Source organism: Platalea leucorodia (assembly GCF_965183815.1).
Source record: "Platalea leucorodia genome assembly, chromosome: 2".
NCBI classification, from domain to species: Eukaryota; Metazoa; Chordata; class Aves; order Pelecaniformes; family Threskiornithidae; genus Platalea; species Platalea leucorodia.
In genome coordinates this window covers 10,565,558-10,589,611 of record NC_138824.1, presented here as the reverse complement: position 1 = coordinate 10,589,611, position 24,054 = coordinate 10,565,558, and positions in this window count along the sequence as shown.

Here is a 24,054-nt window from a genome sequence, read left to right as displayed (position 1 = left end):
TCTTTATATGTCTCTGTGAAACATGTATAAGCAGGACAAAGGCTTAATTGGGTTGCCTGTGCTGTAAATATTCAAAGAAGTGTTGAAGGGACTATCACTGTCATCAAGCTTTCATTGTTTGCAGAAAAGGAGCAGAAGGGAAGGATAACCTTGTGATTAAACTAGTGGACTGTGACTCAGGATATCAGAGTTCAATTCCTGCATCTAAATGTATTGTAATACAAATAATCTAAGCCTCATCCTTTAGTTTCAATTTACGTTTGTCTTTCCCCATCCTCCCATTGCTTGGTTCAATCCCTTTGTGCCACATGAAGGATACTGCAGGTTAACAGTGAAAGGTTAACGGATTAGAGAACAGGCTTTGAAATCAAATGACCTGAATTATTGTTGCGTTGATTAGTATGCAAGAGATATTGTGTGTGAGTCAGCATCATCTTAAAACAGCCTCAACTAAGTGGAAAGACATAAAAATATTCACCCCCTGGGCATTTTGAAAATATTTTTAGCTTCATTGGTATGGAACCAATATCCTCAGGAGCTGGAATTGAATGTTCTTAACACAAGGCAGAAGAAGCAAGTGCAGCACAATAACAAAATGTGACATGTCATTAGCAGAGTCACAGTGATTCTTGCTCTTCCTCGTTCCCCAAATAAATGTGCATTAGTCAGTAACAGAAATCTTCCTTTTAAGACCAAAAAAATTGAAAAGCATAACCTATCAGACCTAGATGTCACTGATTTCAGGTGCAGTAATGGAGTAACCTGACAGAGCTGAGAAAAATCCCATGTGTGCAGCAATCATATTTCTCCCAGTTGTAGGGCATCACTACTTTTTCCTGTGGGTTAGTGAAAAAGAGAGAGAACAAAGACTGCCAGGGAACAGACATGTTTGATGGCAAGGGAAGGGAAAGTCATAGCTGAGGGAATAGGTTGAGCACCTGATCGCAGACGGGCAAGAGAAAGAAGGAAGAAACCTGTAAGGGATGCTAGTTGTACTGCCCATCACACTTTTTAGCTGAACAAGGACTGAAGTAGGATATAAAAGAATGAATTGCATCTTCACTGGATGGAACAGCAGTAGGCAGTAGTGCCAAGGGAAAATAAATAAAAAAAAAAAGGAAAAAAAAAAAAGGAAAGAAATAGAAGGAAAATCTGGAAAGGTGGAGAACTACATGTCTGATCTGCCCCAAAGAGGCACTGTCTCAAGCATGCTCTGACCTAAATCCTCACTACTTTGTTGTGGCTCCAATTTGGAACAGGAATAATGAATATTCTATGTACTGTGTCCCCCAAAACTTGTTTGTTTATGCAGAAGTACTGGTCAAATCAAAAGCACTACCACCCTTTCTCCCTCATCTCTTTAGACATTTGTGACTACAGCAATGCTACTTCAGCTTTCCAGAGGTGAAATGAAACCTTGTATATCAGAGAGTGACAGCCAGCTTATTTCTTTTCTCGTGCTTTTCACAGCTCAGTGACCCTCAGCAAAGTTGCTTTTTGCTGTACCTGATTTCCTTTCTCTGCCTTAGCATGCTGAAGAGCACCCTTGTTTCCAAAGAAATTTGGTGATGTCCCATAAATGGAGCTTATTCTTTACTGGCATTGGTAGGAGACAAGGATTAAAGGGATTTCTTTTCCTACAGTTACCTCTGGCCAGCATGGCATACACACTTATATTACACTTCACCGTCATGAATCCTGGTAACCCCATCTCCAATGTGTATCAGACTTGCAATTGGTTCTATAATGTACAAATAATATGAAACAAATGAGAATGACAATTTAAGAGCAGAACAAGAACCTAGATAAAATTTATTGAGGCTTATTTTTGAAAAGGTTTTTAAAATCAGTTTATTCCTAGGGTTCATTTCAAAATTTATAAGAAATGTTTTTTTAATCTATTCAGTCTGTTTTGCCTTGTAGGATTTTTTTTTTTTGGTGGTGGTAGGGTTTTTGTTTTCTTTTTGACCAGTTCTTCTCCTGATCCTTTTTTCAGCTGATTATCTCCCTGAAGGTTTGGATGTATAAATGACTATAATCCACTGCTGTTCTTCAGCACATATCAGATGTAATCCATAAAGTTCTAAGCTTTTGAAAAAAATTCATTCATTCATTAAGGATCAGGGCAAAGTGGTTTGCAAATTTCTTAAACAAAGGAAGGCATTCCCTCAGCATTTGTGATCCGTATGGTATTTTAGATGGATAAGCCTATTGTGAATATTTTAAAAGATTTTGTAAAACAATATGATCAAGCAAATATACACTTACTCATGTTGAAGATGTCTAGAGCACAAGTCTCATGAGGAGCAGCTGAGGTAACTGGGGTTGTTTAGCCTGGAGAAGAGGAGGCTCAGGGGAGACCTTGTTGCTCTCTGCAACCACCCAAAAGGAGGTTGTAGTGAGGTGGGGGTCAGTCTCTTCTCCCAAGTAAGAAGTGATAGGACAAGAGGAAACAGCCTCAAGCTGCGCCAGGGGAGGTTTAGGTAGGATATTAGGAAAAACTTCTTCACCGAAAGGGAAAGGGTTGTCAAGCATAGGAACAGGCTGCCCAGGGAAGTGGTAGAGCCCCCATCCCTGGAGGTATTTAAAAGACATGTAGATGTCTTTTTAAAGACATCTTAGGGACATGATTTAGTGGTGGACTTGGCAGTGCTAGGTTAGTGGTTGGACTCGATGATCTTAAAGGTCTTTTCCAACCTAAATGATTCTATGATTCTATGATTCTATAATTCTATGCTGGCAACTTTATTCCATGAGAGAGACTATATTTCATATTTTGATTTTGTTTCAGAGCAAAAAAGCAAGCATGGTCTTAAGTGTTAACATCTCTTAGTGCAAAGTTCCCTTTTGCAAGCAGGGCTGTAATTTAGGCACATGTCCCTGAGCACCACATCTACACGTCTTTTAAATACCTCCAGCATACGATTCTATGTTGCTAAGGCAAATGTATTGCAGTTTCCCTAAGCTAATCAAAAGTGGCACAAAGCAATGATCAAATTGAGGTCACAACCAAGAATGAATCAATGAGTTCAAATGATTAAACTTTCAAACTAATAGTGCAGGTAATCAAATCAAATTATAAATTTGACACTATTTGAATTAGTTTAAGTTAGTTTTGCCTTGGAAAAATTTAAGGAGGAGCTAGATGCCTTTCATTTATGATCTTGGCTACATGTGTAAATATGAAAAAGATTCCCACAAGATGGAACTGTACTTTCTCTAAGTGCAGCTTCTCTCTCTTAACTTTGCTCATCTGAACATTAGACATCAACTTTAAAGTATTTATGTAGTCCTTGCGGAAGTGATAGAGGCACAAAACAGAGATCTATTCTGCTTTTCTAATCCTAAACATTAAATCTGGGACAAGGTGAATTGCCCTTTGGAAATCTCTCATTCTCTCCAATATGTGCAAAGAGTATGTACAGAATTAGCTTGGACTAGACAACTATTTTAGGTATGAAAAATCCTGCTTTATACATTGAACTTTTATTTGGTTTTTAAGGTTAGGTAAAATTGATCTGGGCCTGAGTATTTGTTCTAGGCTTAGCCCTTTGACAGCACACTTCAGAAAATACAGGTGATGAAGTCCCTTTGTTCGTCTTAGCAGAGTGTGACTAGATGAATGCCATTTGAATGTCTCCTCCTTAAATCTCACTGCGACGCATTATTGTGGTTGTTCTTATTCCACCCCCTAACTTTAGAACAAAAGAACCTTTTTAAAGACTTCACACAGAGGTGATGGATAAATCATACACATTAACTGCTTTTGAATAACACCATTTTAACCTGAAAAATCTATTAAGTCTGTGCTGTTTACTTTAAGAAAATTATTTAAGGCATTGTTTATGCGTATGCTGACATGTGCATATAATATAATTGAAAAAATAATAGGGAAAAAATAAAAGATGAAGGCAATTGTCATCACACACAAAGAGACTGAATTCTACTTAATTTCTTGGGAACTTGCACTCAACTGGATATTGTTCTTTGTTATCTTTATGTAGACAGTAGACTTATGGTCAGGATTGGTAACACATTCAGGATATCTTATCGGACTGCAAGTGACTCATGCTGGCTTTACTAGCCAGTCAGGTCTTTCATCTTTCCCTTTTCTGTTTAGAGAAAGTTGGGCAGCTTTAACTGTGATTTACAACAAAAGAGAAAGACTCATCATTCTTGTGCAAAGGTTTGTCTTTATCAGGATGCTACCCTGTCTGTCTGCTATATTCTGTGTATACGGCTGTAGCTTTTTAGCCAGTTAGGTGAACACAAATCCTCATGGCTCAGTCCTTCTGTAGAGGGAAATATTTAGTGTATGATAAAGAATTCCATGACTGAGTAGCCCTAATGTTTGCAGATTTGCAATATTGATTGCAGATATAGATCCTCAGAGTGGATTTATAAAGGAAAGTCACGATGTTGGCTTCCTACCTTACAATGATGGATGTTATGCAAGTAGTTGACAGAAACTCATCCTTTATACAAATACTTAAAATTTGCACCTACTGAAAAGCATTTTCACGTATTTAACACTTAGCAAGTTGGGTAATTACTATCAAATCATAAGGGGAAAGGCAGAATGAAATCTTGTTCAGCATTAGCCTGTTAAATATTAGGTATCTAAGATACTTATTTGGGTTCCTTCCACAATCTGTAGAGAGTGGTAGACCTCTCTAGAGAGCAATTTGTCCTGTTTAATTTAGACATCGCTCTTGCTGTGATATAAATTGTCATCTGAAAGAACCTATATTTGTATTAACTGTGGAGTTAGTTTAAGTAATTAGCTCAGGCTTAGTAGTTAATTTTTAGATGACAAATATATCCAAGGTTTTCTGGCCAAAACATCTTTTCATTTTTCTGAATATGCCTTCTTCACACTGAATTTTCCTAGGCAAAATTCAAACCTCATCCCACCTTCTTTATCAGATGCAGAGCTTAAGCCAACTAGGCTTAAGTTTAGGCATCTATATTGCAGACATGTAGTCATTCAGTAGCCTAGACGTAGGTTTCTAGTGCCATCTGAGATGCCCCAGGGTATTCCATGTGGCTCTGAGTAGTGCTCCCGTAGCTTGTGTCATATCTGTCAGCTTTTTGTGGATGATTTGGACACTCCAAAGCGTTGCAAATTGCACCATATGTTTGGACAACTGAGCAGAGCCTGTAGGGTGGAAGTCAGCTCCAGATTAAGACATTTAAATTCAGATGCCTGCATGTAGGTGTCTACATGTGAGCTAAGTGCCTAAGCTCCTGCTTTAGTCAATGAAAATTTAATCATTACACTGGAGCCTGAAAAGCAATTCAGCTGACCCGCCAGCTTTAGCCAGACTTAGGATAAATTGAATTGCTCTAGATTCTACTTCCTATATTGACAAGGGACTGGAGGCCTATGGCTGGAAGCCAGACAGAAAGCTTAAGGGCATCTCAGGTAGCACTAGAGGCTTATGTGAGGACAAATGAATTGAGTTTGTCTGTGCTGCTATAATAGGAGCTTGGACACTGCCTCACATGTAGACACCTACATGCAAGCATATTAAGTTAGTAGCAGTTTTATCTCAAACTGAATCACACCCTGAAGTTGGAGGAGATAAATCCTGTGCTTGAAATCCGGGCACATGGTTACAGGTGCTAGATATGTCACCTTTCTCATGATGAACAGCAAATTGTATGTGCATAAACATAATTTCAACAGTTTCAGACAAGATGGGCCAGTAAATCACTGGCAGAGCTGGAGTTTACGTGACTCAAGGAACCCGACACAGACTTCTGAAACAGTAGACCAAAATCTAATAGACATCAACACAAGCAAAAACGACAGTGTGAAGCTGAAGGCAATTACTGACTTGAAAAAAGATATGAATTTAGTGACTGCACTTGATGAGGCAGACCCAGCAAAGTCTGTGAGCGGCAGACAGATTGATGCAGATGAATGGTGTGATGACTCTGTGTTGCGAGGAAATACTGAACAAGGAGATTAGGAGGCGGAGAAAGAAGCCGAGTAGAAATACATCAGAAAAAGTTATTTTAAAAAGGAGAAAGGTGCCAATTTTGACATTGTGTGGGCTGAGGCAGCTCTATGGACCAACTCTATGAAACAAGGAGTCATTTCTCATTTATAAGCCTTAGCTCATGAACAGTAAAAAACATTCCCTCTACCCAAATACATAGATCTCCATATTCATTGCCAATGGTTCTGTTACTTGAGGAAATTTTGGCAAGGGAGATTGACAAATGCAATTAGCAAATATAGCATAGACTGGTTTATATCAAATATTTTGAGACAATTGCCCTTGAGGTTAGCGGGGAGAGTCTTTTGGCTCCCACTAGTAAAGCTGGCTGGGGAAGAATGAAGGAGGTGAAAATAATGCCAGTCCACAGTAACGACCCATCGGGAGTGCCGTATGCTCCATACCGTGAGCTGTCAGGGAACCTTTAATTCCAAAGAAATATGGATATTCATTTATGTCTTGCATGTGTCAGACACATTGGAGCTGACATTAAAAAATCAAGCTAGGCAAGTGCTGTAGTGTTACATCTTACATTTAAATCATTGTGCTGGCAATAATTTTTTATTTGAGCCTATTGGGGTGTGAAAAATGCCTGGCCAGAAAACTCTTCCATGTCAAGGCTCTATTAATAAAAGGAGATGGTATGGTGTCTGAGACTGACAACTTTTGTGGGTTGTTTTTTCTTTTGGGGGGGAGGGGGTAGGAATTTTTGGGGGGACTAGTTCATGGTTCTTGACAAAGAACCTAAGAAAGAACAAATGTTTTTACCAGGCAAAGCGGGGAATTAATTCACTGATTTGTGTTATATGATAGGGTCATTACATCAGTGCTGGCTGAAAGCACAGAGAATACCTTATTCATGCTTTGCTTGAGAGTTTCCTCTGCTGGGAAACCATTCACGAGAACCCTGCACACCTTTCTAATCTCTTTCCCATGAATAGAACTGGACCAAGACAGAAAAGGGGTGGGGGGGAAACCCACTTTATCATCCAAACCGTAGATTTATTTGCATGTTCTCTGTGGCCATTTAGAAGTCTAATTTACAGTACTACCTTCAGTTCTAGGTTGAAACTTCAACCTCCTTATGCCGGATTTTGTACAGGTACACCTAGTATGCTAATGCAGCCTGAAAGCTAGTGAGAAGAAGGCAGGGTTATTAGAGTAACAGTTGAGAAACTGTGGTACAGAGAAATAATTCTCTTGGAGCCTGGACTAACTCTGTGTCAAAGAAAAGAAAAAAATGATATGTCATACTTGAGTCTAATTGCTGAGATATGTTCCTCATTACCAGATAAATAGATGCATTGGGAAATCGTTATATGTAAGATATCGGCAGTCAATCATGATTATCTTACTGTCTTCACAAGGTGCTGCTACTCAGCTGTTAGTTAACACCTCCTGTGCTGAGAGGAGATTACTGGTCATTTGTAAGACAGTAGCGAGGTAAAAGCCAAAGGGAAATAGGTTAACTTAAACCACATTCATTACAGAGACAAAATGCTACCGTATTTGCCTAATTGGACTTTTTCAGATTGCTTTTGGCTGGTGGTTTCTCTTTTTGTAACCAGTGAGGGGTGCATGCAAGGACTCATATTTTTTTTGACCACTGCCACACAGGGAAGTAAAAGCCACTTCGAACCCCTGCCAGTGCACTTCTTTGTGTGTGGGTGATGCCACAGCATCATTCCTTGCTGAAGAAAACCAAGCTGAGATTCAGCAGGAGTACATGACGGATGGCTTCTCACAAATATCAGCTGTACTCTGCAAGGCTTTGCCCATCTGACAGGAAGAGGCATGAAAATATTGGTCTCTAATGGGCATAATTGTGTCCACAAGCTCTTCATACACTTAGCTTTCGGCAGTAAGAGAGAACTCTGCTTAAATAGCTCATGTTGTTGTGGGGAAAGACTTATCTACACGGGCAAAAGAGCAACATCTATTTTCCTGTGCAACTAACTCAGCAACAGCTTTTCTACCTCAAAATCTTATGGGTTTGTATCAACCTAAAGGTTCATGTGGACAAACTGAAGCTAAAGACCAAGGAATAAGAAGGACTAAGGGGTTAAAAAAACCAAACCTACGCACCATCCAGACTGTCCTATGCATAACAGCTATGCATTTACATGGTTTCACTCACCTGTTCAATTCTCTTCCCCCTACAGGCCTGCTAACTAGTGAGTCCAGCACACTTCATTAGTATTTATATTCTATTGAGTGCTTCATTAGACTCAGCATTGTATTAATGATAGCTGGGGGAAAATAACCCAGAAAGGGAAGCTTTGAAATGGAGACTACTTAGAATGTGATCAATTGAATAAATATATAATTTCATCTAAAAGACTGGAGGAAAAATTGACCTGAATGTTACTCCCAATCAATATAATATGGAAATGAGTGGAGGTATCTTTGTTCACTACTGCCCTTGCTGTTTTGCTGATGGAGTGATGGTCACACCTGTACCACCTTTTTGTTTTGCTGATGGAGAGGACGTTGCACCGTTATCCAATTTATTGACAGGAGTAACTACTGGTCTTTATGTTTTCCATCAGCAGGTGCCCATTCTTACAATCCATGAATGCACAGCCATGTTCCAGCCGTGCACAGAGCACGTGCGTTATAATTTTTGCTGATGGGAAAGGCAGTGGGGGGTTGCACAGACTGTCCTGTGTAATGCTGTGCACACTGACACATGGAAATCCTCCATACGTGCTCCATAGATGCAAGGGTCTATGTGCCTCTATGCTTTGCATGTCCATGATCCCCACTCTTGATGTGCTCCAAGAAGGGAAGTCTGTGGATGTGTGCATGTGTCTCCATTATAGGACACAGGCTCTGTAACAAGAGAAGCTAGTACACGTTCACATTTAACTGGTGGCATAACTACCTGTGTTTTCAGAGCAAAATCTGAGGTATTAGTCCCTGCTGCCAGAAAGAAAGGAGGGGAGCAAGTCTGAGAGCATTGAACTGGGACTTTGAAGACTGCAAGTCTTTTCATCTGTGATCCATGGTGAGACTGGGAGTCTTTTCATCTCTCTGCATCAATTTTTCCCTTCCTCCTCCAGTTCTTTTCCAGAAGGCCTTTGGGAACCAGGGCTTCCTCTTTGTATATGTTTGTGTCTTTTTTTTAAAATAATGTTGGTCTGATCTTGAGTAGAATTTTACAGCCTTGAAATTCTAATAATGACTAATAATGATAAGAATTACAGTGTGCAAACAAGTAGCTGCTGCAAAGACCTGCAGTTACTGATTAGTGACCACATATGTTCAAATATTCAAACACCAAGGAAAATTTCATATTTCCTGGAACATACTTATATATACTTATACTCTTTTTCCCCCTTGGACAGCTCAGCTAAATTTCAGTCTGCAAGGACTTCATAGATAGGCGTACAGTAAGCTTTTCACATTTTTTTATTCTATATTTTGCCCATGATGTATGGCTTAGCTGGTTACTGTAAAGGAATGTCTGGGAGTTGCATAGGCTGTTTTTTAAAGAGCATTCCTCTTGTCACTGTTATTGACACGAAATGGTGTGTGTTTCAGCACTTAATTGGTGGCTTAATACGTTTTCAGTGTTCAGCACTCCGCAATTCTGAGATTACTTTCACTTTGGCTGTATAGAGGCAAATGGGAACACTAACGACTGCGTGTCATTCTTGTATCAATAATATCTGGAAGCTACTGCACTCAGGTCTTAAAAAAAATGATGACACATGAGACCACTTTGTTTTCTCATCACACCATGCCTTGAACTGTCATGAAATCATGTGTTGTATGTGTATGGGAGATGTTGCAAAAGCAATGAGGTTCCTGATCCATGCGCTCCTCTATTGATCTTCCTGACACTGGAAAGAGGAAAAAACAGTATGCCGTACTTCTCCGAAGTTCCTCTGGAGGAGGAATATAAAAAAACTCACATCTTTCTCAGTTAAAGCCTTCTGTTTTCTTTGTAAAGATTTAACATTGGATTTCTACTCATGTGTACTTTATGGAAAGGACCTAGATGAATTCAGAGTGATTGCTCTCCTTGAATGGGATATTCCACGTACAAGTTCAATCTGACCCTTGACATATTTTTGCAAGTCAAACAGAAATCACATTAAAACATATCCTCTACAAGGCTGCCCTCTGCATAATACAATCAATATTGTTTAATTAAAGGATGATACTATTGATTCTAATTAAGCAAAATTGCCTACCTCATTCGTTTACAGTTCATATGTGTTCCTAGAGACAAGATGATTTAGTACACTTAATACTACTTTCCATATACAAGAGAAACATACTTATTTTTAAAAAATCTCAACTCCAGCACCCAGTGCCTCATATGTCATTTTTCTCTTGATAAATGGACAATTTAATGTGTATAAACATAATTTTAAAATAATAAATTGTGTAAGTGGGCGATCTAAATGTGCAAACATAGGGTTTTGGAAAATTGAATTTTAAAATGTTGGAATCATTAGATTACTGAAAAAGCTCTGCAGCTATTAATGGCACACTTTAATATAGCTTGGAGCTAATATTTTTCACTCCAAATAATCTGTCAGGAAATCATTTCTGTGAGATGTGTGCAAGCATTGTACACTGAGGTGTGCTAAAGAGAAAACCTTATGAGCATATTTATCATTTCATTTGAAGAGAGGAATCTTGGTTATATTGATACAACATGCAATTTAATATAAACCATGGAATGATTATTTATATTCTTTTTTCATGATGGGAACCGACATGTAACAAAGAATTAATGACTTTTGGTTCTCTAAAAAGCTACATTTTAATTCTCATCAGGTGATAACTCATAGGCCACTATATATGGGAATATTTTTGTGTTAACCCCTAGGATTGGTATGGCCTTAGGATGGTTTGCTTAATTACACCTTTTATGTTTTCTTTTTTTCTAGGAAGAGCCATTAGACAGTAATTAGAATATTATGATATAGGCTGAAAAATATATTACCCGAGGGCTCCATGTATGATTTTGCATAGGAGGTATACTATGTATCAAAGAACTGGGAGAATAATGGATTTGGAAGACATTAAGTATAGAGCATTTATGAGAAAATTTAAAATGAAATAAAAGTAAGCAAAAGCAATGAAAAGCCTGCTGACATTTAATGAAAGCAGTGAGGTTTGTAAGTGTCAGCTGGTGTACTTGATTTATTTCTGAGATAGACATGATCTGATTTATTCTCCTAGTAACACCAGCAGATAGGCTTATAGGAAAGTCTATGTTATCATCTACATGGAAAATTTCAGCAAAGCAAACGTGGAAATTCCCAACAGGGTTTTACCGATATGCAATTTGGAGCAACGCAGTTACAGAGGGTGGGCAATGTTGTGACAAACAGTACAGCATAGATTGTTTAGGAAGATACCTGGAGTACTGAAAGCTTGCCAAAAATACTGTTGCTGTGCCAGAGGAGATGGTACAAATTGTTTTATACAAGCCTGCTTGACTTATCGGTTGTTTGAAATAAGCTTTGATCTTATAGCTAATTTTCCTGAGGGGGAATCTGGTAGCCATGTGGTAGCCAATCAATCAAGTGAATACTTTTCCTGGAGCCAGCCTTTTAGTAAAGGGACGTGGGTGATTTTATGATTCATGCCCTCTTATTCAAACAGAAAATACAGAGCAATTAAAAGCTATGTAATACACTTAGCATATTCCAATGCTTGCTTTGTTGCAAAAATGCAACATCAGGTACTGTGTAGTCTCTCTTCAAGCCCTAAACCTGCAGGGGTGAATTTTGAAAATAGTCCAAAGACATTGGAGGCATGCCAACATCTTCAAAACCGATCAATCTATTTATATGGCTGCTCCTGTTCTTCGGAAATTTGAATGAATAAATGCAAGAGGAAAACAAAGTTATGAATGATAAAGACTTCTTGGGCTCTCAAGCTGGAAAAAAAAAAAACTTATCAGTTATCATTAGCTCTGTTCAAGATGTCTGGCAAACTAGTGAGGGATTGTTTGCTGAGCAGGACTGATACCTGTCATCTGCAGTGGGTTTAACAGATAAAATAAGCCAGGACCGGTTCAGCAGTACAGGGCAACTCACAGCCATATGACTTAACTCTTTCCCCTGGGGGGAGTGTGACTTTTTCCATACATTCAAGTGAGGGGAAACAGTCACTGGGTTGGTCTGTGTTATCTCTCATTGATGCCAAGGGTGGTCTGGGAGCATGGACGCTGGCCACAACTGTGCCAAGGAGCTCGCCGGCAGTTAGCCAGCATGGACGATCATGCACCAGTGCTTGAAGCTGTGTGCTCGTCCTGTTTATGTTATTAACATAGGAATGACCAGGGTCATCATCATCTCCTCACAATTTTGTCACTTAGTTAAATCAGGTAGAAAAGTGTTGATTCTGTCTCCTGCAGTGCCTTGGGTTGATTCAAAGCACAACAGATAAAGCGAAGCCACTGGAGAGATGAAAAACGGAGCTATTATCAAGAGATCAAGATAAGGGGTAAGGTACCTTGTTATGTTACATCATGTATCTGCAAGTTTCTACTTATATATAGTTAAATTGTGTCCCCAGGTATAGATAACTGAGATGAGCCCTACACAGGTACAGACCAGCACAGAAATTAAGCTGCTTGGTACATGAAGAGAGATACAATCCCTGTAGGAAGTGAGAGCATTGGTTTGGAGGAGGCAGCGATATGTAGTAAACACAAAGCCATTTGGCTGATGGAAACATTTTGCAGCATAATACGTACCTTATCTCCGATTCCGCTTATTCTGTGTTTGCTGCCCTTGTGTCTCCTGCATGCTGCAGCCAGCTATCTGATTACAGTGATGAAGAGAGCTGCATGGCACTGAATTTCAGTTGTGCATTGATCTTGCCGGGAATTAGTAAAAAAAAAAATCAATTGGAGCATCTTGGTCACCAGCCAAAAAAATAGGATGTAAGTGGCTCAGAGTTACCGTATGATGGGTCAGCTTAACAGGTGCTCTGGATAACTGACATGACAGAACATAATGGTTACTGTGGAGAGGCAGTTATAGTATTGACAGGAACAGAGAGGCATTTAGAAAAAAAAGGAAGAAGCAGATTGAGACATCCACGGTGATGCCAGAGCCAAGTGATTTTTTAACACTTTCTGAATGAGGGCCACTGCATCCTTGCCACTGGAAGGCTGGTCTGTAGAGTGAATAGATACCTGATATGTTGCAATTGATAACTTGGACCAAATGCTTATATGTAACCAGACTGAGACAATTAGAGAATGATTTGGGTAGATGAAACAAAATCCTCAGCTGTAAAAATAATAAACAAAGCACCTGGGCTAGGAAAGAGTCCATTGTATTTCTCATTAATTCAAAAACTTAGAACTCATTATTAATCTGTAGATTCAATGTATCAAATCGTTCTGTGGTTTATACATGGGCTTACCGCCTTGGCTTGCCCCAGCGTGCATGAAGAAGAAGGAAAAACTGCCAAGGGCAATTTTATCCTCTGTTCTCTGGAAAGCACAGATAATGTGCATGCCTAAAGCTTAATCAGAGAGGCTGAAAGAGATCGGGTCTCAGACTTCCTCCCTTGCATAACTGTCTGCTTATGCTGGGGGAAACGGGCTGCGTTATATTCATTCCGCCATGGCGTCACTCTGCTTTGTAGTACACTGGGCAGAACGGGGTCCTGCGTGCAATACTCTCAAAGTGCATCCACCCTCACTGTACCCTTAAGTAGGGCATACGAAGGACACATGGAGGATTTTGAATCTTCAGTGTTAGGGTTTATTTTGGAGCAAACTATGAGGATGACCTTATAAAAATCTCTTGCTTTCCATCTCCTCTGAGTCTTGGCAGGGCCATTTCCTCCCCAAGTTTTTCAGTGGTTTCCCCATTTTCTGTGGGTACTGCAGGCTCCCTTATGGCTGAGTCTCTCCTCTCCTGTGTCTTCCATGCCTCACCCAGAATCCCAGAGGCTTCTCCTCGCTCAGCATCCTCAGATACTCTTTGGGAAGGTGCCCTCATCTTTTCTCCCCAAAGGGCTGTGCATGCCCCAGGGTGAAGCAGCAAGGAAAATGAGCACCTAGTCTATACTGAGCAACAAAATGTCGCAAGTCAGCAAAACACATCCACCTTCTGTCACAATCCATATATACATGTTTGTGCAACTTACACACAACATAAGAAAACAGATATTCTGTCTATCTCATCTCAAATGGACTGGGTGTAACTGCCTAAAGGAAAATGTGCGTAAGTGTGTGCTCGTATTTATGAACTATCTAATTTTCTATACAATCTCCATATGTACTAGTGCTTTAAATAGCAAAACCTCCTGGGGACTCTGTAGATTTCACCTACACTATGGGGCTGATGAGCACTATGTATATCTCAATGTGCCTCTTCCTTTTAGGGATAAGCTGTAGGTGTGCACCCCATCTCTGTGAACTTTGGTTTCCCTTAGGAATCATTAATTGCAAGTGCACTGGAATGGAAGCCCATTTTTAAGAGAGACTTTTAACTACAGATAATAGAAGTTGAGATTTGAATTATATATGTTGTTGGTTTTTTTTAAGGAGGAACATATTTGTTATTATTGAAATACACTGGACCAAATTGATCTGCTATATAACTCCCTGATTTCAACAGAATTGCAGCAGGGAGAAAACTGTCCTATTTTGTCCAGCCAAGTGTTGAATTCCAGCCTGTTATGGTCTTTTTAGTTTGCAACAGGGTGATTTTCTCAGCAGCAGGCAGGAGATTATCTGCTTGGATTTTCCAGAAACCTCTTTGATTTCCATGTAACAGCTGATGACCTGAGTTATATTTCCAGTCATGTTCTATGTTGACAGTTCCAAGGGCTGTTGCAAAAAACACCCTTTTTTGTTTTGCATGAGATTCAGGACAGGAACTGAGTGAGATTTAGCCTTACATTTCATAGGGTTCAATGGAGTTGCTTTATACTCCAGGCTAAGATACAAATCTCTCTCTATACTCTCTCATTCCATGCCCACATGTACCTTGTACCATCATTCACCCACCTCTATTCTATTTTCCCAGCTCCATATTTTGGGAGCAGCAAAAGCAGGAGGAAAAGTGGTTTCCTTTCCCTCAGCTCTATTGGACTGGGTGACTGGCCCATCTTTCTCCTGGATTTCAGGAAGGAGTAGAACCCGTCAGGGTATGTCCTTCTTTTACGCTCTTCAGCCACTAGATGTCTCCGATGCTGTAGAAAAATTCAGGAAAAAAGGCATTTGGACCCTGGTAAACAACAAAAACAAAGCTGGAAGTCAATCATTGTGGAGACTGTCTCTTTGTGCCGTAGTTCATTGCTCTTTTCTCTAATAAATAATTCTCACCTGAAAAGGTCACTCCTCATCTTTATCTCATGATAGTCACAGACTCGTTTCCTCTTATTACCAAAGGCAAAAAATTAATGTACTAATTTGTCAAGTGTCCTTCTTCTCTACTAAATTTCCATCTAGGAAATAGGTAGTCAGTTCTCACACCTGTGATATTGCCTCCACTTTTGAAATGGGGCTTGGCTTTTGCAAGGGATCTGAAGGGCCTGAGAATGTGCAGTGGACTGAGGAAAGTAGATTCACTGTTCATAAATCAGCTCAGGATAGAGTAACCTCAGGGCAAATTCAGAGGACACAGCATTCAAGAGCTATAGGATTAGGATCAGTAGCAGCTGCTTAACAAGGTTCGTACCATTTTCTCTGTCTCCTCCTTTTCCCCCCTTTACCATTAAGAAAAACTTTGTTGACATACCCCTTGGAAGCAGAGGTGAAAAAAAATAGTGAAATCTTAAAAGCATTGACAAGATAAGAAATTCTTTTCCTGTCCAAGTCCAGTAGCATCCCATAGATTTTAGCACAGTGGTATGGTTGGATATGGAAGTTGCTAAGTGACTTTGAAAGATCTGTCCTTAGATTTTAGGATCTCTGAGAACCAAGACATTTGAAACTATGATCTTGAAGTTATTACAAAAATTTGAGTTCATGTGAGTAGGGCAGACTGGTTGAATTCATGGATTGAATCAGGTCTATGTAACTTGTGACTAGGCATCAGAAAAGACATATTGGTATATTTTTTTGAGGGAAGCAATGTTAAGCTTAATGGGCTTCCAAATGGGAAATTATTTGGAATATTTTCCTTTTTTTGGCTTTCTGTCTTTCTTAATAAACCTTGTACTTTTGAATAACCTTACTTCAATCAATGGACTAACCTTTTACAGACAGATCTACAAATTATTTCTGGGGATAAACTTTCTTAATTTCTCCTGTAAATTTCCAGTGCCCACAGAGTAGAGCATCTGAGTGGCAGGCACTGAGAAAAAGTGCACTCTTAGCTACGAACTTGTATTCTTAGGTATGAACTTTATGTAATTATCAATAGTAAGCACGTGCATGACATTTTACACAGCACTTTCTGAACTAACACTTTTGTTGCATTTGACTTCCAATAGCCATATATGTGTTCCAGTGGTATTTCCAAAATGCTGATCGAAAGAAAAGTGCATGACCCAAGCCTGTTACTCACTTAAGCTTCAACCAGACTCAACAGTGACATGCCAGATTGATGTCAACAGTTCTTTCTGCCTTTTACATAATTTACTGTGTACAGTTCTGCTTCTCCCTAGAAGTGCATATGCCTTCTTTGCTACAGGGGATGTTTACACTGATACTTTCCATCACCCAGTTAGTTATACACTTTTAAACTTTTTCTGTAGTTCAGCATTTTGCTCTTTGTTCCTTGCTTTGATCTCCTTTTCTGTTTCCTCAGCCACAACATGGCTTTTGTAACCAGCATTCCTTTTCTCTTCCTATTCATTGTTGGGATGTCTGTGCTTTTTGTCGCTCTCTACTTACATTTATACATAAATTAAGTGTAATGGAGGTTCTCTTTGCAGAGGTACTTGGGACCACTTCCTGCCATTTTGATCTGAGTATACTTGTGTCCTTATATTTCATGCTGAATCACAGCTTGGGAAGCATAATGCATCACAAAACCATTTTGAATTTCAGCAAGCAAATGTAAAAACATAGCTCTTTATGGGTTTTGGCAGAAATGATAGGCTACACAGATACTCCCAGTGTTGAAAAGAGGGAATACTATAGGAAATTTTGTCTGGTTGTAAGCAGAATAGATGTCTAGTTTTTATGCCTGGTTACTTCTCTTTGAAACAGATCCAAATTTGGTAGGCCTGGATAACAGAGGACTGAATCTCTTGAACTGAGACAATGTAGACATTGACTTGAGTTAGTTGCCAACACATAGGTGTCTAGTGTAATTGGATACGTTGGCTGGTAGATATGATGCAGGACCTACATAAGAACTGTCTTGGAGTGGCAGCTGGTGTCCAGAAAGGATACTCTAAAGCATCTCAAGAGATACTAGACTGTGTGAGTGTCCTGGTTTCAGCTGGGATAGAGTTAATTTTCTTCTTGGTAGCTGGCATGGGGCTGTGTTTTGGGTTTAGGAAGAGAACAATATCGATGATACACTGATGTTTTGGTTCTTACTAAGTAGTGCTAAGTAGTTGTTAAGTGGTGCTCACACTGGTCAAGGACTTTCCATCTTCCCATGCTCTGCCCCGTGCACAGGAAGCTGGGAGGGGGCACAGCCAGGACAGCTGACCCAGACTGGCCAAGGGGCTATTCCATACCACATGACATCATGCTCAGTATATGAGCAGCGGGAGTTGTCTGGGGGAGGGGCAACGATCGCTGCTTGGGGGACGTGCTGGGCATTGATCAGCGGGTGGTGAGCAATTGTACAGTGTATCGCTTGCTTTGTATTACTATTGTACTATTATTACTTGTTTTTATTATTATTGTTATTATTACTATTACTATTGTTCTATTTTTATTTTGCTTTAGTTATTAAACTGTTCTTATCTCAACCCATGAGTTTTCCCCTTTTGCCCTTATGATTCTCTCCCCCATCCCACCCGTGGGGGAGTGAGCGAGCAGCTGTGTGGTGCTTAGTTGCTGGCTGGGGTTAAACCACGACAGTGAGCAACCAAGTCCAGCCCAAGACAACCAAACTGAGCACTGGAGGCAGGATTAACCTCACTCAAATTGAGCCATCTAAAGGTAGAAGTCTAATCCAAGCTAATCTTTCATATAGGGTGGGCTCATCTGCCCATATACAAAGTGTTTTCTGTGATTTGAGATGATCTAAGATATTCCACTTTGCCTGTCTCTGCTGTGCCAGAAGAACACCTGTAGATCCTGTGCCATACCTACCAGTCCCTTATGGATGTCTTTGATACTCTAGGGCTTCTGAAATGGGATGAAATACATATGTGTGGGCAACTGAGTATCTTTCTTGGGCTTCTTTTGTAGAAAGGAGAGAGAAAAAAAGATAAATTGAGCTCCAGAGAGCTATCCATTCTCATTTTAAGGAAGGCTTCTGAGGCGGTAGAATGAATTGTTCCATAAAGCTGCCTCTGATTCTCCAGTGACATAGACAAAGTATACATAAATGTTTTATAATAGGTATCTAACTTTTAGAACCTAGATTGAATGAATCAGAAACAACTTGGTATCTCTGGAACCAAAAGTCATCCATTAAATATTTCTTGATAGGCACCTGTTGTATATATTTTGACTGCAATGCTTGATTATTTCCAGTCTAAACCCCGTCTTGTTTGGTTTTACCTACAGATCAATGACTATACCCTCCCAGTGATCTTCTTTTCCAATATACAGATAAAACACAAAGCTAAGTAAAAAGTGCCTTGGAGCATAGCCAATGGGGAGAGATGGGTACCTTCAAAGGGCAAGTCAGAATCTCGATATCTTAGGTGCCCCACGTTACATGGGATAAATTGAAGCCAAAAGGGCATAGCTTATAGCTTGGAAATAGCTTACCAAGTGATGTGTCCTGGCCCAGCAGAACTCTGGGTAAATCCTGTACGGGAAGAAGTCAAAGTTTCTCCAGTATGTGGTTTCCACATGATCAGAGAATTGTGACTGACTACTGGTATGCTTTTAGCTGCACAAGAAGTGGCTACAGTATAGCCAATTTGAACAGAGCAAATACAAGTCAAGATAGCAAGATGCTTGGTCTCCCTTGTCTTCAAGGCAAACTTGTCCCAAAATGGCAAAATGGAGAGCTGGGAAACGGATGTCTGCAGAATGTGATTGCAGGATACGAAGCCGTAATGACAGCTAGCTCTTTTATAAATCATTATTACCAAGTGATATCAAAGTGCTTTAACAGCAGGAGTAAGAACAGTTATCCTACTCTCCTTTCTACAGATAGCTAAAATGAAGCCCAGAGTTCAAAGCCATAGAAGAGGCTGAAGACAAGGCAGCCTGCAGTATGCTGCTGCTACTGACTTGGCTACCCTGCCTCCTATGATAATTGTTGTGCGATGGTGTTAATCCCAACCATCGTTTAATATTATGTTTTCTCCTTATTTAGGTGGTGTTTTTAGTCAACTGACAGAGATGAACAATGATCGTTCTGAGAACCTGAGCAACTTTTTCATTTTGATTCTTGTTCTGGTTTACAAAAAAGTTCCTATAAGTACATGTGAGCATCATTTCCCTTTTTTTTTTTCTTATTAATGTCAAGTATGAGATCAGATTTCTTGGCTTTTCTTTTAATTTAAAGGGAGTGCAATGAGCTAGAAAAGCAGCATGTATCAGGAGAAGCAGATGCAATGGATCCAATCCTATGAACACAATTTTCTAAACATCTGCTATGACTGTAAAGTACTAAAACCAAAAGACAAAGACATTAATGGCTCAGTACACTCTAGAATATGGCTTAGAATCTATATAAAAATTGTGCCAAACACACTCTCACAAAATAAGACTCACCCACTGCAATAGACCTAGGCCAGGTGTTGTTTTTCCACCAAAAAGCTGTGGGAAAAGCTGAAGTGGGGCATAGAATTGGCCTCATGTTTTGGCTGTGTGTGGCATACCTGTAGAAGAAATTACTTTTAATGACACTTCTGCAGAGGTAGTGCAGGATGGGGTTGTAAGCAAGAAACTACAGGACATAAAACCATATGACCTGGGCCTACTTGGGTTTCAGGATCCAGACACTCACATGGAGAGTGGGGCATTGCATCCAGTACCTTACTCCATAGTCTGCACTGAGTCAGTAACTAGAGGAAGTGTGTGGAGCCGTAGGAAAGTCATATTATTTCTCTGTGACTCAGCACCAGTTTAGATTTTGCCACCCAAAGGCACATGTGTGCTTCATCCAAATGATGTACCAACTCTCAGTTGAACTGCCTAGCAAGAAGACATCTGAAGTGGTAGGCAAATGTCCCTTCCATGTATTTTTCCCTATATCCTGTGTGGAGCTTGACAAATCCCTTGTCTTTGGCACGTGTTCAGATAAAGAACTAAATTCCTCAATCTAAACTGTCAGACAGGGAGGATGGCAGCCCTGCTCTGTTGTTAATGATGTGCAAGACAACTTTCCCAGGGCCCACACCAGTCCCTGTACGTGTTTCTGGTTAGCTATGGAGACCTGTCTAACCACCATTTGTCCATAATAGATTATAACAAAGGAAGAACAACACCACAGGGAGATGAAAGATGCAGGAAAGACTATGCCTGGGATTACATTAAGTGGGTTTGGGTCGCAAATGTATATGAAGCAAATGGAGGGAGAGACTGGTGACTGCAAAATGGATTATTGTCCTCTAGATTTTAATAAAAACCAGTAACCTTCCTGTAATTTTTGACCATATAATGTAAAACTCCCCTTATACACTCCTTACACAACAGTAGAAATATTATGATTCTTCATTAATTTCAGTACAGATTTGGGAACAATTTCTGTCTGCTGATCTCACTGGACAATTTTATAGGGGTTCATTTGACCAGATGTAGACATATACATTTGAATTGGTTGTCTTGGCTTCCTTTGCCCTCAGTAACTGCAAATTATAGGGTGTGATTCATTTTGTCCTAAAACCAGTCAGATGGATCTGACTGGCTTTAGTTCTTCCCAGTGACTATAACAGGAGTTAGTTTGAGGTGACTGGCTCACATGTTCATGACTGCGTTATAAATGTCTGAGGATAGGTGAGAAGACTACACTTTTTCTGTCAATCACTATGAGGTCTTTAGTAAGAATTTACTTCTTAAAAAATCCTACAACTCATATTTAGTACAGTTAATGGAAAGGAACTGAAATGTCTCCCGGGAGACTGAGTACTGGTGATTTACAGGTGATCCTTCTTAAATGGGAAAATGGCCATATTTCATTTTCTAAAAGAGAAAGATAAATATCTAAATAATATTTGCTGATCATGTCAAAGTCAAATATAAATGGCTTAATATTAACATACATGAATTAGAAATTCTTTATTGTGTGTTTTCCCTCTGTTTTTTCCTGTGCAGAGGGCTCCTTGATGCACCTTCCCTTCTCCATTTTGGCTGGGATGCCTACTCTGTACTTCTTTGCCAGCTTAATTCCATAGTGAGGAGTGACTGACATAGTATATAGCGCTGTGCATTTATCCATAGCACAAAGCATTTTTATTAATTATTCCGGTGCATTCCCCAAAAGCTGACAAACCACAGAGAATATCCTGATGTTTAGATATAAAATTCACAAGAAGACAAGTAATTTTCCTGATTTCTGATGAGGAAGCGGTTTTGGGGTTTTTCTCCTCAAAAAGAAGAGTGCTAGAATAAAGGCAGCATTTGCTCATCTAACAAAAATTCACTTTTGCATTTAAAATTCCCACATTTTTATAAAAATATTTTCACATCGGTGTTCATTTCTACTTCTTAAAGGCACTATAAGTGTCCCAGGGCCTTGCCTTTTCCTCCAAAATATTTGTCAAGCTGCAATGGTGTATGGCAAAGGGTTTTCTCTCAGAACCAGGCACAAGCAGCCAGAGGAAAGAACGTGCAGAGTGATGATGCAGAGGAATGTGACTAGAACATATTCAAAGCTGTTTTCTGAATAATGTTCCTTGCTTCAAGTGCCTGAATTGCCAGAAGATAAGAAGACTTAATGCAAAAGCTGGACACAATAGCTTTGGGGAAACCCTGCGCAGATAATCATTTGTCTCAGGAGATACTTACTTTGCTTTAGGAATGGCTGTGGATTGGGCCTAAGATAATTTTTTTTTTTTTTGATTAGGGAAGATTTACAAGAAAGTATTTCATGATTACTTTTTTTTTTTTTTTGGTGGCAGTGCTGGGTTTTTCTCAGAATAACCCATTCTTATGGTACCAATTTGTTAGAGTTAGGAGCATGCTTTCCCCATTGCCCAAAATATACGTCTGTAATCAGATTTAATCAGAGGTAAAGGTGAACAAATGCTGGCGGTTTCCGAGACCACTTGTGTCCTAAGGCAGCAAGGTGTCTGAAGGTACCCCTGAAATCATGGGATCAGGACATGAGTAAGTCAAAAGAAAAAAAAATCCCTTTTATTTAACAAAGCCCAAGTGCATCTAGGAAATGTCTTCAGGTGAAATTTCCCTTCCACAGCACTCAACTTCTCTGTCTTGTTTAGATTAGCCCACAAATCCAAATTTCAATTTGGCTCCAGAAAAATCAGCCTACATTTTTTCATTGTTTCTTTCAACAGTCATATATTGTACTGAAGTGACAACCAGAAACAGCCTTAAGTATGTTTTTTGGGGTTTGATTAGCCTTGTAGTTAAATGATAACAAAGGCTGGTACCAAAGGCAGCTTTGGAAGAATGAACATAAATGCATGGGTTTTTGTCCATCCTCAGGAGATTATAAGTGATTTCACTACTTTCTCAGGCTCAAATGAGCCTGCTGGCATTCAAGATGAAGACTTTAAAGATTTTTAAAATAAGTGCTAACATTGTCTCAAATGGCCTGTTCAATAACCTTAAAAATTAAGCACAAGTTGGGACTGAAGGGAGCTGTAATAGGCGACTTAGTAGCTTCATTGTGTTGCACTTCAGACAAGTGATTTCCAGGTGCATTGCTTTATAACTGGATGACTGCTGAGAGTGCAATCAGTAACAAATTTTAGCTTCTTTCTCTGTGTAATACAGTCAGTAACTAATCGTTTCACAAAATGGAAAGTCTTGCCGAGGAGCATAAGCTACTGGGAGTGTTAAAGTAACCTTGTAGCTCTGATTAACAGGCTTCCAGATGCTAGATTAATGAATTGATCTGAAAAGTTTGCATCAGCATAAGCTTCACTCTTTCTGAAAGCAGTAAGCTTTGTTGCTAGCACACTGCAGTAAAGGATGAATGGAGCTACAGCATGTGGAAGAACATTTTGCAAAATCCCCACATAACATCTAGATACTGAAATGTGTCGTTTTTCCCCCCAGCAACAAAGCCTCTCTAGGCTGAGATAAATCCCCTTCTGCTGCTCATTTTGGTCTCAGAAGTGCAATGTGTTGTCCTATTTGTATAGCTGTTTCATTTATGGCTGTATTGTTGAGAAGAATAATCTCACTAAAATAAAGAACTGAGCCAAAGATAATACATTCTGTTTAGTAGTGGCAAGGAACTCCCTTTGCTCCATCTCCCTCCCTTCACACCTGAGAACATCTCAGTAAAGCAAAATGCTGGCTTTAAAAGGAAGCAACATACCCTAAACATAGACACTTTGGAAAGATGGTGGATAAGAAGATGCTGGATAAGAAGATGCTAGACAAGAATGACAAAAGGTCACAACAATGAAGACTGGGTAGGGTTGCATCAAAATTATTCTTGTCCTTTCCTACTTCAACATGCCATAGCAGAGCTCTCACCTGAGCATATGCCAATTTTTTTACTTATTTTTGTGCAGAGGCCAGGTGCATGTTTATACTTTGGGTTCAGTGGCTGATTAGTTCAACCCAGTCAATGGCAGCCAAATAATGGGGCATAAGCTTGGTTATAGGTGTCATCTCTCCGATGCCATTTCTACACACTGCCAAGCAAAGAAAACTGTGTGGGAAGTACCCTGATGATCCATTTGTTTTCCTCTGAGCAGCTCGTATGATGGTGTGAAAGGACATTTCGCGGGCGTCTACCATTCCTTTCAAAATTTGCTCTCTGTCTCTGTTCAGTTATTTTGCTGGGTCCTTAAATGAACTTCAGTGTTGCTGCTTGTGCTAAGGTGCATT